Source organism: Curcuma longa, chromosome 3 (genome assembly GCF_044706935.1).
Source record: "Curcuma longa cultivar G26 ecotype Majalengka, Jawa Barat chromosome 3, ITB_CL_G26_1.1, whole genome shotgun sequence".
In the NCBI taxonomy this organism is placed as follows: domain Eukaryota; kingdom Viridiplantae; phylum Streptophyta; class Magnoliopsida; order Zingiberales; family Zingiberaceae; genus Curcuma; species Curcuma longa.
In genome coordinates, this window is record NC_133863.1 from 16,802,415 (window position 1) to 16,820,177 (window position 17,763).

The 17,763-nt window shown below is 39.2% G+C and overlaps 1 long non-coding RNA gene and 1 pseudogene across 1 annotated transcript; both read left to right on the plus strand.

Moving 5' to 3' along the window:
- Positions 1-7,375: 7,375 nt before the first annotated feature.
- On the plus strand, positions 7,376-8,530 carry LOC141822786 (uncharacterized). Its single transcript, XR_012601356.1, has 3 exons — positions 7,376-7,426; positions 8,039-8,109; positions 8,188-8,530. It is a non-coding gene; the product is annotated as an uncharacterized LOC141822786 (long non-coding RNA).
- Positions 8,531-12,535: 4,005 nt separating this feature from the next.
- The window catches only part of LOC141823791 (uncharacterized), a 14,368-nt pseudogene continuing 9,140 nt past the window's right edge, over positions 12,536-17,763 (plus strand).

The window sequence follows — 17,763 nt, forward strand, 5'->3', positions numbered from 1 at the left end:
GGAGTCGCGCAAATAAGTCGCGCAGTATATCATATCTATATATATATAGATGGATTTCCCACACCTCTTACCCCTCACACCTCGTGAACACCTCAAAATTTTTTTCTATTTTGAAAATTTATTTGTACTTACTACTATAACCCAACTCCTAAATCCTAAAAGTAAAATCCTAAACAACTTAACTGCAAATCAAAAAAATTAATAAAAAATAAAAATGAAAGAAGAATCTGGGCAACACATATATCTTGCACACTCGTGAGCACCTAGTGTTATATATTTTTTCACAACTTTTTTTTAGAATTTAAAGATTACTCCTAATTCCCTAAATCCTAAAAAATAAATTTAAAAAATTAATACTAGATGCTCATAGAATATATAAAGTATGATAGGATAACATTCATCTATGAGTGGTGATGTTTACAACATCTCATGATTGCACAATGATATTAAACCACCCCTCTCTCTCTATATATATATTCTAATTATGTCATCATTGTAGTAAAAAGTGAAATCCGCCACTCCAGTAGTCCTACATAGTTGGTCTCGCGACCATTTATGAAGAGATAAATCAAAAAATTATAGTTGATCACTACGAGGAGGACATTATCTTGACTTCACCGAGATTCAATCCTTGCCCACTATAATAAATTTGTCCTGCAATAACTAACTCAATTATATACCAGGTGTTGGCGTTCCGGATCTCTGTCCCATGTTCCGAATTCTATCCGCTCTGAAAAGCATAGAACTCCACAGGACAAAAATTTTTCCCGCCTGTATCAATTGACAAAGTCTACAAAGTAGACCAAGTCAATTGATACTCAGGATCGCCGATTCTAAATTACTAACTACGGTTAAACTAACAGTTCTACTATGATAATAAAATGCAGAAACTAAATCATACCAGAACCTTGTAGAAGGTCGCAGGATCTTCTGCTGTATTCCTATCTTCTTCCCGGACGTTGTGTGGGCAACGAACCTCCAGGAACAAAGATCTGCAACCTCCACCGGATGATGCTTGGATCGCCTTGCCTCCTTCTTGAAAAACCTTTGCCTTCTTCTTGTCTTCCACCTTAGTTTCGGCCAGCCACCCAAGGGAGGATCTCCGGCCACCAAGAGAAGAAAAGAAGGCTAAAAGAAGAAGGGGAAGAAGAGAAAGGGGCGCCGGCCAAAGAAGAAGAGAAAGGAAGAGTAAGGAGATCGATTCGATATCGTTTGCTTCTCTCTTTTCTAACTTGTGTTGTGTCTCTTGGCCGCCTCCTCCTCCTCTCTTATATAGCCTCCACAACTTTACCAAGTCTCTTGGCCGCCCCCTACAAGATAGGATCAAATTGGACTTGGTTAAAAGAATAGGCCAAAAGAAAGGTTCGATTTAAACCGAGTAAACCAAGACCCTTTCCTTTTCTTTTTCACTTGCCGCCACCTCCTCTCCATCTAAACCAAATCCAACCCTTGATCTCTAGTGGACGCCGGCCACCTTGATCATTTGGTTTAATTTCGTGAACCAACTTTACATTAAAGAGAAAATAAAACCAAACCGAAGAGATATCATCCATCGGGTGCAACTTAACCTCATCTAACGGTTCTAATATAATCTCTTTTAATACAACTTGATTGCTCCGATCCAATGGATGCAATCAATCTTGGTTTGGGCGTGGGCTATAAGGAAGAGAACCGGTTCACTTCGTGAACCAGGTTTTGCATCCAAAGAGAAATAAAACCAAACCGAAGAGATCTCGTCCATCGGACGCAACTTAATCTCATCTAACGGTTCTAATATAATCTCTTTTAATGCAACTTATTAACTACGATCCAACGGATGCAACTTGATCTAATCCCATGGATACAAGTTGATCTCATCCACTAACTCATCCTGCGGTTGAGAACCAATCTCATCCAACGGTCGAGATTAAATCTCATCCGACGGCTGAGAACTAATCTCATCCAAATGGTTGCATCTTTTGAAGATGTTTTTAGGCTACAGCAGGGACCTCGAGGAGGTATTGGATCTGGCCTTCTGATGGGTTTCGGATCCCGTATTCAAACCCGAATACACACCTACATCCATCAATAACGATCCATTCCACTAGAGGATCATTATTGCACTACCAATCCAATTTCCAAATTACATTATGGGTTCCTTCTTATTATAATTATGCATTGCTCCCCGTGTTTAAGATATCGTATGTCCATCAATTATATGAGTTTACTGACAACTCAATAATTGACATCTATGTCCTTGAATAGTACCACTCAACCTTATTATCTTGTCGGACAAAGTCCACTTGCAAGATTTGACAAGACAATCCTTATGAGCTCTTCAAGGGGACATCATCAACCCATACTGGGACACGGATTCCTTCTATAATTAACGGCACACCATATAAATAGTAACACCACCCAACTTACCGAGAATATTTGATCTGACGGAAAGATCTCACCCATTGGTAAATCAAAGTGATAATTACTAAGTATATGTGCCCGTTTATTATATCGGGATTAAGAGTGCATTTAATAATAACAGAGGTCTTGTTCAATTTATGAGTCAGTGTAAATTGAACAACCTCAGGTGGTCCTACTCAATACACACAAAGTGTACTAGTGTAATTCTATAGTCAAGATAGACTGACACCAAATTACACTACAACCGTTCCCGATGGTTTGTCCAAAGTCATCTTGGTTGTGAGCCTTAATTTATAATTTACAAGGAGCTGATAACATGATCTTCTGTGTCTCACAGACACCATGTTATCTACAATGTAAACTAAAGGGACATATTGCAAATTTACACTAATGCAATCATTTGACCAAACATGATTCTTTATTTCATATAAAAATCCTCTATATACAAAAGAGCTAGTCTTTTCAGTATATGGTATATCTAACGGGTCAACGTGCATGCTCCTTCAAAAGAATCGTCCGGAAAGAGAGGTCCTGAAAAACACTCAAAAAGAAAAGGGTTAGAATGGCATCGAGGTTGGGTCCCGGCAAGCCACTCCGACGCTCAAGTTAGGGTTCGATGCAAGGAGTTTCAAGGCTTGAAGAAATTAGGGTAGATATGCATGCGTACCTGTATCATGGGCATGTGTTACATTTTTATAGCAGTTGATCTCCGAGATATTCGTAACCGCTTGAGAAATACTCTTTCATACCTGTTCCGCTTTTTGGAGGGACTTTGTCTGTTTATCTGTATTGTTCTTGCTTTTGCGGAGGAATTGATTTTATTTTCTCCTTATTAGGTGGAACGACCAAGTCTTCAATAAATGTCGCGTGCCGGCGGTGAGTCTCAACTGCAGGGATGAGGTCGGCACGTGATGCAGGGACCAAGTCATGAGGTCGGTAGGTGATGCCGAGACCAAGTCATGAGGGTGGTATGTGATACAAAGACCAAGTCATGAGGTCGGCATATGATGCCGGGACTAAGTCATGAGGTCGACAGGTGTTGCTAGGACTAAGTCATGAGGTCGGCATGTGATATTGGGGGTGTGTAAGGGTTAGGGCAGGAGCTCGGTACATGTTTGAAGAGATGGAACGAGATCGGAGAGAGCTCGATAGATTTTTATGGAAGCGCACCAAAGTCAGAAAAAGAGGTCGAAATATTCTAAATTATATCCTTACTCTTTTTTCCGCTTCTCCTTTTTCGTATCCGAACTTTACGTCATCTCTAAATATCCATACCGGATCACTTATGATGGATGATCTCTCTCCTAATTCATCCATCTAATAAATTTTAAAGTACGAGCGACTTTTCATTTAGAAGGTTAACATTTTAAATTTTTTATTCTATTAAAAAATATATTGAAATATCGTAGTACCTATACGAGGGACTAATAGTGATAGGCAAACTAATTTGTTAACAACTTTCATCATTAAAATGATTGATTTATCTTTATATGTTAAAAAATTATTTTTAAATTTTTTTTAATGAGATATCTTAGCTCTTATTTATTAATCAATATTCAAATTAGAGAGCCTTTTTTTTTATTTATCAACTCTTAAAGTATAAATTAATTACACATCAATTTAGATCTTCAAAATAATTATTTTTACCTTTATATTAATCATTTTGTTTTCTAAAATAGTTTATTCTAATAAAAATCTAATCATAATAATATAAATATTTTTATTTAATTATATAATTACAATAACATATTAAAAAATTAATCAAATTAAATTTAACCATATTCAAATAGTTTTAATCAAGTATAATTTTTTTAAATATAAATATGCTCTCTCTATATAAATTATTTTAATCAAATTAAATTAATTTATTTTTATACAATAAAGTTGTTGCTACTAATAAATGGAAAATGTTCTTTTAACTTTTATAATAAAAACGTCATTTTAACGATTCTAATAATTAAAAATAGCCTGCCTTTTTAATTTTTACCATAAAAATCATCTAATCTCTAGAATTCCGCAGAGCTAGACATACAGAAATCTTCCAAATAATTCTAGGAGGATATATATATATATATATATAGTCTGATACCTTAGAATATTTTTAAAAACTTGTCTAATATATCAAATTTTCATTAATCTATCTATTGTACACAATTTTATCTCTCTTTATAAAAGATTATTTTCTAGACTTGAATAAGTATTCTCTAAATCACACAACAGTTTTATTATTGCATCAAAACTCTTGAATATTGCTAAACTTTAATCAGACTCTATAAGCAAACCAGACTTTACAGAATTTTATATCAACACAAATTTAAACAAGTCTACCACTCATGATTTTTCCCAATCAACACACCAATGCACAGATTGTGAGGTTCATCAACAACCAGAGGAATGGATTGCTTTAGCTGTGGACGTAACAGCAAAAACAACAAATATATATGAGAAACAGAACATCGAGGTTACCATCGACGACGGATGTTTAAATTGCATGAACTGCGCGCCTCCCCGTCCGCTCCTCGTCCACGCCATCTGACGTGGCTGGGATTTCTCGTTCGCTACTGTCCACGGTGGAAACGAAGCTAAATCCCGCCCGACGCCAAAATCGCGCGGCTGATTCGAGCTTCGAGTTCTCCCCGCCTCAATCCGAACTTCCTCCTCGCCGTCTGCTCCACGCCGTCTTCTCCACGTCGATTCAGAGTCCCAAAATCGCCTGCACGCTGCCGGCAATCGTCGCGATTTTAGGAAGAAGAAATCCTGCTCGCGACACACCCTGTTCCCAAAATCGCGAGGCCCAGACCCTTGCTCGCCCCAACGCTCCTCTCGCCATCGCGCCCGCCGTCCGGCCCCCTCTCCCTCGTCGCTCCGGTGTCCGTCGTCGCCCTTCGCGCCCGTCATCGCCCTGCACGACAGATGCGACGGCGAGGTAAGGTTTTCCTTGGCTAACCCTAAATCGCGTAACATCGACCTCGACCCGTCCCACCGCTTTGCGAGGTAAGGTTTTCCGCCGTCGCCATCGGCTTAATCTCGACCACGCCACCGCGATGCTGCCATCGCCGTCAGCTGGGCCACGCCACCGAAAGAAGTTGGCCGATCTCTCTGTTCGCCGCGACACTGCCGTTGTCGTCGCCATCAATAAAGCCACGCCGTCGGAGCCTTCATCTGGGTCACGACGCCGGAGCCTTCAGCCATCCATTCACCGTCGATTTCCCTCTTATTCATCATAGATTAATATGCATATCGCTTCATTGCTAAAAGAATAGCACAAGAAATTGCAGTGAGTAAATCTTATTCATTATAGATTGAATTTTTTCCTGATAATCGCTTTATCCTATCCTGATAATATATGATAATACAGTATTTACTTAAACTATCAATATGCATATCTAATTGAATATTAAAGATCACAGGAAACGAAGGTCATATATGTATTGCTGTTCCCCCAAAATGTTCTAGGCTTCTATCTATTGAGTGAAGTAGGAAACGAAGGTCATATATGTAAGTTGTGCCTATTTCTTTAAGGTAATAAAGAAGCTTCTCAATGACAAATTTGTATTTTGTAACAAAAAAAAATGATAAATGATAAAAAAAATAGTCAAACATTCAGTTGTAATTTTTTTCTGCTAACAGTGTGATTGCCCCCTGAAAACAAGTTGTAATGTGTGCAGGTACTTAAGGAATTAAGGATTAGCTGTGCTTCCAAGAGGAGGATTTTGGTTTGGCGTCGTACCAGATCTGGATTATCATTTTGTGGAATGGAAGAGTCAGAATACCAGTGAATTATTTTTTTTGTTAACTTTGACATGAATAAGTAAACTCCACCTTGTGTGAAAAAAGATGTTTGACTACACCAAGATGTTAAACATTAGCCAAGTAATACCTGCTATTTCTTTTTGTAGCACTGTGCATTCTTTCTAAGTTCAATTAAAGAATTTATAGCTCGTTTTCTTCAAGTCCTTTTTTTTATAGTAAGTATGGTTCCATAGTTTCTTCCATAATACTTTGTTTGGAAACCAACAAACACTACTGCATTATATGATTCTTCCACAGAATCATGGATTTATCTCAACTATGATCCTTAATTGTTATCGTCAATGTTTATCTCAACTATTTGTGGTCTATTTATGAATTTATTCACACTTTTTAAATTTATGCAAGGGTATCAAATTAGTAACATTCAAATCAATTAGATTAGTTTCCATTACATTTACTAGAGTATTCTTTGTTGTTCCTATTCCCTTGTACTTTTGCTCTGGCTGATTCAACTTATTTAATTCTAGAACTGATTGGACTTTTGAATAATGTTTGTATTATCTCAATGTATGTTTTCTCATTTTATTTCATCTATTGGAGCTCACTACTAGGTTTAATTGGTTGTCAAGCTATAGCGATTACCATGGAATCCTTCCATAGACTGTCTATAGATGCTTTACTCGAGTAGGTGCTACCTAACATGTTTATCTTACTTTTCAAATTTCTGTTGAATAACCTAGTTAACTAAAATGCACCATGACCTCGTAAACTATTTCAAATTTTAATACAACCCTTTATTTTTTAAAAAGTTGTTGTAACCTCATTTGACCTATGTTTTAAACTATTATATATTCCTAAAGATATCATCATTTCAATCACCAAAGTTGAATTTTGTATACAATATTCACTGAATAGTTTAACTAGAGTGGATCTAAGTTGATCTTGTGAATGGACTCAGCCTGGTAGTCCTTATGTTTTCTTTCCTAGTCTGCCTGGCAAGTCCTTATTAGCTCCAATCATACCTTCCCACTAGTTGCTACTGCTGGGATGAGAGTGTTATTACTTTGTCTACTTCCCATATGGACAACCTTATGATGCTGCTTTGTTTTCCTATTTTCTCACTCAAGTTTAACATTTAGTTTTATGAACATTTTTTTATTACTTCTAATTATTTTATGAGTTACTTTTCACTTGTATTTTTTTTTGCATAACCGATCCTATGGTACAAGATTATCCACATGTGGCTGGAGCAAAACGTTCCTTCGCTTATCTGGTAATTACTCTTTTATAGTGCAATTCCACCTTGATCTTTTCTGATCATATCCTTGGCATGCTACTATTGCTGTAGGGAGAAGATGCCTTATATTTTGACACCAGAGGATACCCTCATCTCCGTCTTGACAGATCTTTTCCAATTTCCAGCTCAAGGTTTGCACATCTAACCTCAGTAAGTTCATCAATCTGAGCAACCTATCCTTTTTTTAAAAATGTTGATGTTTTGGTTAGCTATGGCGCATACCCTGTTGGAGGCGCATACCCTTCTGGAGTTGGGTCTTCTCTGCCATACTATCAGCACTCATATACTGGTTATTTAAGTGGTGTTTTTCTGATTTCTTTCCCAATGCAAATGCAGTTGACCTTTTTACACACGATTTGATATGTTGAACTTCAGCAGGTTCTAGTGTTGTACCAGAGTATCCCGGCAATTTTCAAGTAAATTTCATTTTCTTTTTTTTCATTGGAAAGTAATTTTAAAAAGTTACTATGCTTTAGTTTCTTGTTTGTTGTTTGATTACTTTCATATTGACAATAATGTGTATTGCTTCAAAAACTATATTTATTTAATTTCACCTGACGCCTATACATTCTTCTTTTTCTTCCACAGAATCATGGAGCTCCTCCACCAAATAGAAGCAGTATGTATTCTAGATGTAAGCTTCATTACCAAATCGTAATGTAATCATCTTTCCTTCGGCCCTTATGTGCATGCTTTTTTCCTTATTTTTTATTGTAAATTTACTTTCTCTTCTGCAGATAGATATGGTTGATCATCGCCTAGCATTGAAGATTTCAAGTTTCAGCCATCGCATCACCTTCTAGAGCTTCCAATCTTTGCTAATAAATTTGGAAGCTTCCTAGCAACTCATGATCTGTTGTTCATAGAAAGTTATTGAAAGCCTCTTGCACCAGTTTTTCTTGGATCGATCCATCTCACTTGCCAATGATTCTAGCACATTAAACTAAACTAATTTGTGTAATCAACGATACTTGTGGTATCAGAGGACTATCAACTACTGTACTTTCCGTGTCCCAAAGAAGCCATAGTTGTCGATGTAAGAACCGAGTTTAATTAGAATAGCTATTTAATGAAATATACATGAGCAATGCAACCTTTCAATTGTGGATTAATTTTTCTGGATGTTTCAATGTTAAATTAGATATATATGATTGGGAATGGTTTAGATATTTTGATGATCATGATTTTTGTCGCATTAAATATTTTTTTAAAAATAAAAATATCTATTTGTGAAACCATAGAGAATATCAGTCGACTGATTCAGTAATTCAGTCGACTGATACATTGAACTTTCGGCATAGAATGTTTTTGAGTCGACTGACCTTTCAGTACAGTCGACTGGTATACAAAATCTTCAATACAGATCGTAAGTGACTCGATTGAATTGAAAATTCCAGTCGACTGATCGTTAAAAATTTTGATACAGAATGTTTTTGACTCGACTGGAGTTTCAGTCCAGTCGACTGAGATCGACGCAGTCGAGTGACAGCTTCATCTCAGTCGACTGACTTAAATCCCCAGCCTGTTTAAAAATCGCGCGATTCCTCAAACCCTAACCCTAACCCGAGCCTGTTTTTGGTACTTAGCACCCCATTTTCGGTACTTCACCCACCATTTTCGGTACTTAATGGACCAATACTTAAAGGACAATTTCGGTACTCAACCCATCAAGGTGAGTAATCAGCCCTTTTCGGTACTTTTCCACCCAATTTTGGTACTTAGCACCCCATTTTCGGTACTTCACCCACCATTTTCGGTACTTCAGGGCCCATTTTCGGTACTTAAAGGACCAATTTCGGTACTCAACCCATCAAGGTGGGTAATCAGCCCTTTTCGGTACTTTTCCACCCAATTTTGGTACTTAGCATCCCATTCCGGTACTTCACCCACCATTTTCGGTACTTCAGGGCCCATTTTCGGTACTTAAAGGACCAATTTCGGTACTCAACCCATCAAGGTGGGTAATCAGCCCTTTTCGGTACTCAGCCAAAATGGGGTACTTAGCACCCCATTTCCGGTACTTCACCCACCATTTTCGGTACTTCAGGGCCCATTTTCGGTACTTAAAGGACCAATTTCGGTACTCAACGCATCAAGGTGGGTAATCAGCCCTTTTCGGTACTTTTCCATCCAATTTTGGTACTTAGCACCCCATTTCCGGTACTTCACCCACCATTTTCGGTACTTCAAGGCTCATTTTCGGTACTTAAAGGACCAATTTCGGTACTCAACCCATCAAGGTGGGTAATCAGCCCTTTTCGGTACTCAGCCAAAATGGGGTACTTAGCACCCCATTTCCGGTACTTCACCCACCATTTTCGGTACTTCATGGCCCATTTTCGGTACTTAAAGGACCAATTTCGGTACTCAACGTATCAAGGTGGGTAATCAGCCCTTTTCGGTACTCCACCCAAATTTGGTACTTAGCACCTACATTTCCGGTACTTCACCCACCATTTTCGGTAGTTCACCCACTATTTTCGGTACTTAAAGGACCAATTTCGGTACTCAACCCATCAAGGTGGGTAATCAGTCCTTTTCAGTACTTTTTCATCCAATTTTGGTACTTATTACCCCATTTCCGGTACTTCACCCACCATTTTCGGTATTTCAGGGCCCATTTTCGGTACTTAAAGGATCAATTTCGGTACTCAATCCATCAAGGTGGGTAATCAGCCCTTTTCGGTACTTTTCCACCCAATTTTGGTACTTAGTACCCCATTTCCGATACTTTACCCACCATTTTCGGTACTTCAAGGCCCATTTTCGGTACTTAAAGGACCAATTTTGATACTCAACGTATCAAGGTGGGTAATCAGCCCTTTTCGATATTTTTTCACCCAATTTTGATACTTAGCACCCCATTTCTGGTACTTCACCCACCATTTTCGGTACTTCAAGGCCCATTTTCGATACTTAAAGGACCAATTTTAGTACTCAATCCATCAAGGTGGGTAATCAGACATTTTCGATACTTACAAGACCAATTTCGGTACTCAATCCATCAAATGTTAGTTTTTAGATTTTATATTACCTTCTTTTCCAATTGACACAATCCGCAGCAGAATTCTGATCCTAAACCAAGTTCAGCTTTGCGATTAGTCCTTGAAGGGACTCCGGTCCTCCAAAAACATCTACTTTAAAATCGCATCCCTGAAGGAACTTGAAATCATAGTTTATAATCAGGATTTTCACAAGAAAAAAGACATAACTCATCTACGTAGCAATTGAAACTACTAATATACATATTTGCCACTGGTTTAGTAGTTACAACTGAAAATACACAACTAGGCAACTAAAGGGAGGGAGATGTAGAGGTGGTGTAGAACATCCTTGGCGACTAAAGGCATGCTTCGTCGAATTAGAAGTATCGATTAGCAGCAAGCATCCGTGCTCCACTTAACCAGATTTGAATTGCAGTACCGCCTTTGAGTCGACATAAAAATAAAGGAAATGATTGGTCTCATGAGTTACATAAGATCCTGCGAAGCAAATGCCACATTAGCAAGAACACTCGAGTTCATGATTTCAAGGAGATAATTAGTAAATGAACATGATGTTTGTGAACAAAATCGATACTAGGTTTGATAAGAGCTGGGCTATATTTGTTCGATATAAAAATATATGCACTTGAACATTAATTAAACTCAACTCATTTACATTCACAAAGAAAGTTCATGAAGAGCTCATGAACAAAGAAATTCACAAACTTATCTAAGTCTCGATTAGGTTTAGATTTCTTTGATCTTTAATTCAAATCTATAAACAATATAGTACTATTTGTATCTGTCATTTTTGTTATTCTATACAATTTGGAGTTTCAACATATCTAAGGACAACCATGTTGCTAATTCAGCTAGGCAAAAGTATAAGCTCAGCTTGTGCTTGATGAGCTTTTCCACAGATAAGCTTGAACAATGTCAATAAGATAATAAACAAGCTAGAACACTATCACCTTGGCTTGCTCGTTTACAACCTTAGATACCATCACTCTTATGTCTAAATAAACATGACAAACTCTATGAGCTACAATAAACACCATTTCTGGCTGTTCGAACCTTGAAATTGGATATCAACCTTTGCATAAACTAATTTAATTTGCTCTATCATAGCACAGATCTTGCTTATGCAATTACAGAATCTTAATAAACTGATTCAGTCTTGCTATAACTCAATTGATTGTCTTCAATATGTCCAACTTTGCATCACAATAATGGTTCCAAACAATTGTTTATCAATACTGTCTAAGTGAACAGCCACTGTAACCTAATCAGTTCGAGCTGTTAGAACATAGCAACAGGCCATGATTGAGTAGAATCAGAAACAAGAAAGTTCACCAAACCTTTTTGTTCTTTCTTTCATCTCAGTGAATAATGAGTTTATTTCATTCCTATCTAAAAAAAGGTATAGTTGAGAAACATAGCAATCTACAGATGTATAAACCAAATCACACTGTTGAACCACAAAAACACGATGAACTCCTCAAGAACTTCAATTTTTTTTTTAAAAAAAAAAGGAATCCAGCACGAAACCGATGACTGAAATCGAATCGGAGAAATGCAGAGATGAAAAGGAAAAGTGGGTTACCGAAGCTGCGACCCACAATGCAGTGCCAAGTCTGTCCGTAACAGCTATCGAACTCCTTCTTGATGTAGTCCGTGATGCCCTTCACCAGCCTGTGCTTCTCAAACGCCTGATTTCACACACCACCACAAAACCAACGACGAGATCAGCGCCGGAGGCGAAGTCCGGCCCGAATCAAGGAAACATAATCGAAGTTACAGACGGGGCAGGGAGAGGAGGGGGCGTACGGCGCGAGCGCAGTCGATCGCGTCGTTGCGCATCTTCTATGCATTGGTCTAAACCCAACACATGGACAACCCTTTCCTCATCAAATCGAAACCCAAATAGGATTAATTATTAATACTCCCTCCTCTCTTTTCATGTGCCCGACGAGATTAAGCCGATGGCGACGGCGGAAAACCTTACCTTGCAAAGCGGTGGGATGGGCCGGGGTCGATGTTACGCGATTTAGGGTTAGCCAAGGAAAACCTTACCTTGCCGTCGCATCTGTCGTGCAGGGTGATGACGGGCGCGAAGGGCGACGACGGACACCGGAGCGACGGGGGAGAGGAGGGGGCCGGACGGCGGGCGCGATGGCGAGAGGAGCGATGGGGCGAGCAGGGGTCTGGGCCTTGCGATTTTGGGAACAGGGTGCGTCGCGAGCAGGATTTCTTCTTCCCAAAATCGCGACGATTGTCGGCAGCGTGCAGGCGATTTTGGGACTCTGAATCGGCGTGGAGAAGACGGCGTGGAGCAGACGGCGGGGAGGAAGCTCGGATTGAGGCGGGGAGAACTCGAAAGCTCGAATCGGCCGCGCGATTTTGGCGTCGGGCGGGATTTAGCTTCGTTTCCACCGTGGACAGTAGCGAACGAGAAATCCCAGCCACGTCAGATGTCGCGGATGAGGAGCGGACGGGGAGGCGCGCAGTGGAGCAAATTCCTATATATATATATATAAATATATATAGTTTGATACTTAGAATATTTTAAAAAACTATCTAATATACCAAATTCTCATTAATCTATCTATTGTACACAATTTTATCTCTCTTTATAAAAGATTATTTTCTAGACTTGAATAAGTATTCTCTAAATCACACTACAACAGTTTTATTATTGCATCAAAACTCTTGAATATTGCTAAACTTTAATCAGACTCTATAAGCAAACCAGACTTTACAGAATTTTATATCAACACAAATTTAAACAAGTCTACCACTCATGATTTTTCCCAATCAACACACCAATGCACAGATTGTGAGGTTCATCAACAACCAGAGGAATGGATTGCTTTAGCTTTGGACGTAACAGCAAAAACAACAAATATATATGAGAAACAGAACATTGAGGTTACCATCGACGACGGATGTTTAAATTGCATGAACTGGGTTGTTTTTGTAACTCAATATTCGATGAGAGAACTATAAAGTTTAAATTCAAAAAAAAAGGCATATTAGAAATTTCATCGATGGTGAGAATCCAGTTGGCAATCTGACAAAATGCAGGAGCTGATGACCGATCCAGGAATGAGTTGCTAGTCCAAATCCATCAAATGCCTGCAACAAGTAGATTCGGATGATCTTAGCCACGATCTAAATTATCATGTCCGAACCATTAAATTTTTACCTGATGAAGGTGTTAAGGCTCATATATATTAAGGCCCATATACATATTAGGGTTAGGGTTTAGGCCCTGTTATCTATATATAGTTGTCTCTAACTATTGGATTGATTATTCTTCCAAATACTTATATTCGTCACATGGTATCAGAGCCAGGTTCGGGTTAGATTCTTTTCTCCCAAATCGCGCCGAAACTCGCTGTTTTTTCCTCGTCGCGACGCGAAACAGCAAATTCGCAGCGGCCGTTCTTCCAGATCCGATCGCGACCTCATTTTCGAATTCGCGGCTGCGGCGGCCGTTCTCCTCTTCGCGTCGCGTGTCTTCCTCGCCGCGACAACGCGGCGGCCGTTCTCTCACTACAAAAATAATAGCCATTTGCGACGAATTTTACGACGAAAAAATAAAGAAATTTCGTCGCAAAATCAGTTTGCGACGAATTTTGCAACAAAATTTTTTTCGTGGCAAACAGCCTGTCGCAACTAGTGGCGACAAAAAATTTTAAATTCGTCGCAAACTTAGCGACGAATATAAAGTTCGTCGCAAAATTCGTCGTAAAATATAGCAACGAAATAGTAAATTCGTTCCAAAAGTTAGCGACAAAAGAATATTTCGTCGCAAAATTTGCGACGAAAAACCAATTTGTCGCTAACTTTCGGGAAATCATACGGACATCGAGACGGTCAAATTGGCGACGAAAAATAATTGGCGACGAAAATTATTTTTCGTCGCCAATTTGCGACGAAAAACAGGTTTTGTCGCCAATTGACGACGAAAAATGATGTTTCGTCGCCAATTTGCGACGAAAAACAGGTTTTGTCGCCAATTGACGACGAAAAATGATGTTTCGTCGCCAATTTGCGACGAAATATGTTGTTTCGTCGCAATTTTGCGACGAAAAAACATATTTCGTCGCAAATTGGCGATGAAACATCATTTTTCGTCGCCAATCCGACAGGCAGATTTTGCTTCACAAATGTTGCGACGAAATCGTGGATTCGTCGCCAATTTGCGACGAATCTAGTTGGTTCGTCGCAAATTGGCGATGAAAAGTCTTGATTCGTCGCAAATTGGCGACGAATCTATGATTTCGTCGCCAAATTTCCGATACTACAGTGAAACTTTCGATAAGTTGGCAACGAAACCTTGATTCGTCGCAAATTTCGTCGCAAATAAAAAAAATTCACAGATTTAATTTGTTTCTTCAAAATATAAAACCTGTTTACATACAATATCTCCAACCACATCTAAAAATATAATACAAACATCCACAAACACATCTATGTTGAGTTGCAAGGGTGCAAACATAGTCCCACATCTAAAACACATGGAAAAGATCATAGGTTTAAAAAGGATGAAAGATATCTCCATTGGAATGAGGCCTTTTGGGGAGAGCCCAAGAACAAAACCATGAGGGTTTAGGCCCAAAGTGGACAATATCATACCATTGTGGATATGCGGACATCCTTAGGGACCTACAAGTGGTATCAGAGCAAGGCTGCTCTTCACCGGACTAACCGCTGGAAGAGCCATGATCTAGATCTAACCATGTGGGTTGAACTTTAAACAAAGGAAGTGGATGATCCCGTGTCTGAATCAAGAGGACCAAACACCAGGCAGGAAGTCCTGGTTGCGACTGGGCAGGAAGTCCTAGTAGGTCGGGTAGGACCGAGGGGCAGGAAGTCCTGGTTGCGACTGGGCAGGAAGTCCTAGTAGGTCAGGGTGGACCGAGGGGCAGGAAGTCCTGGTGGGTCGAGGATTCGGACATCAAACGGAGGCTTTCCGTTTGAGGGGGGGCCTGTGGTCCTTTGTTTGAGGGGGATTGTTGGGTTGCAAGGGTGCAAACATAGTCCCACATCTAAAACACATGGAAAAGATCATAGGTTTAAAAAGGATGAAAGATATCTCCATTGGAATGAGACCTTTTGGGAGAGCCTGATGAATTGGGATTTTATTAATTTTAAATCGATTTATTCTTGGGCTTTTACATGAAAATGATCATTTATTGAATCGATTTAACCATATTTGTCCCATATTGCCTAATTTGAGGTTTGATATAATTTTTGTGATTTAATGGTGATTTTTTGGTATTAATTGGATTTTAATTGATTTTAGGGCTCGAACCGGACTCAACTCAAGCTCAACCGCGGTCAAATCGAGTCAAAATTATCAAATTGATCAAGCCAACATGGAGGAAACGACTCGGATCGAGCCCGATCAAAATCTCTGATTTTTTTGGAAACCCTAGACTGCCCTAAAGCCTAGATCAAGTTTGCACCGTTGAATCAAGATCGGACGGCTGAGATTAATGGGTTAATCAAAGGTATAAAAGCTAAAGTTTTCGGGATGAACAGTGGCTCCGCCACTGTTCATCGTCCCCGACGCACTCACCCTGCTCAGCGACGAAACAGCACAGGCGTCCCCTTCTTCCCAAACTTCTTCCATCGCGTTCCTTGGTCCAAGAGGAGGTTGAAGCCGGTTGATTGGGTATAATTCGGCAGCTGAGTTGGCGCGGGGGAGAGGGTTTCTTCGCCGGCCAAAGACCCTGTTTCTTCTTATTCCGGCCATCTACAGAACCATCCGGCGCCGCACTCCTTAGAGGGGTTCTCCTTGGAGCGCGACGCATTCAGGAATTGACAGCAAGCCGATCGGAGCAAGAAGAAGCACGGGACCCGGTTTTTGCCATCTGAAAGCCGTTGCGCAGTAGTCTGTTGGCACCGAAGAGGGTTTCTTCGGGGTTCTTCAGCATTTGGGCAGCGAGAAAACCACCCGAAGACCACGTAGAGACTCCACATGGATCAATGAAGCTGATTGACAACCAGCAATTGGATTCGAAGGAAGAAAAGAGGGATGGATGCGTGTTTTGTTTCTGATTTCCGTTTATTCTGTATTTCTGAAATTCTAAGTTTCTGAATCTTGTTTTTGTATTGTTAATCGGTTCTAGGATTGCTAAATAGATTTCATAGATCAATTCCTAATGCTTGGTGGGTTGCTTTTGAAGTGAATCTCATTCTCTTAACTTTGATTTCAAAGTATCAGTTGAGTTCGGTCACTGAAAATCTGCTTCTGAATGTGCTTCTGAACTTTTGATTTCAGCGATCTGAATTTTCAGTTTCAAGCCCCGTAAATTCCATTCTCTTAGCAACATTAGCAATTGGATTGTTTTCAAGTAATGCTGGAGTTGTAGTTGATTGAACTTTGTAGCCTTAAATTTCTAAACTGTTCGAATCTGAAATCCTGAATCTGAAATCCTTGAAGTCTGAATTCTTATGAATGCTTGAGTTACTGTTGAGTGCCATTGCCATTGTTGAGTGCCGGTTGAATGTATTGTTCAGTGATTGAGGATTAGGCGACATTAGCTAGTGATTGCTTTTGCATTTACCTGTTATTTTGCATGGAATATTAAGGCTGAATTGCTGAATTGATAATCCCATCAAATTCAAGGATCTTTCATTAGGGTTGCCTGGTTTCAACATTCAATTTGATCTTAATAGAAAGTGGTAGGATTTTGAGTTCTCCCAAGCTTAGGAAACTCAATTGTTAGTTTCATTTCAGTAGATTCTAACTAGTTTAAATTTTACTCATTGCATTAGGATCGAGTTGCAAGTTTAGATTGTTTTGATTGTAGGTTTCATGGTTTAGACGATAGGTTTGACTTGCTTTAGGATTTTGTTTTAGCATTTTCATTCATTTACTTATTTTCATTCGCATTGCATTCCAAACCCCCAAAACCTCTCTTTTCATAGAAAACCCAAAAAATACGACACGATAAGCTTGAATTAAGCAATTGTCTACTAGTCCTTGGAAAAACACGACTCGAGGCCCCTATACTTCATTTATTTGAATTTATTATGGGTTTTCGATAAAATCTATAAATTCTAATTTGAAGCCCTATCGTGACACCTAGTTTAGGGCTTTTCAGAGCCCAAGAACAAAGCCATGAGGGTTTAGGCCCAAAGTGGACAATATCATACCATTGTGGAGATGCGGACATCCTTAGGGACCTACAATCTAAACACATCCACAAACACATCTAAACCTTAACCACAAAATAAACACATTCAAACATCCACAAACATAAATACATCCAAATGTATGAAACATTAACTCCAATCCAGATGTATCAAGCATAT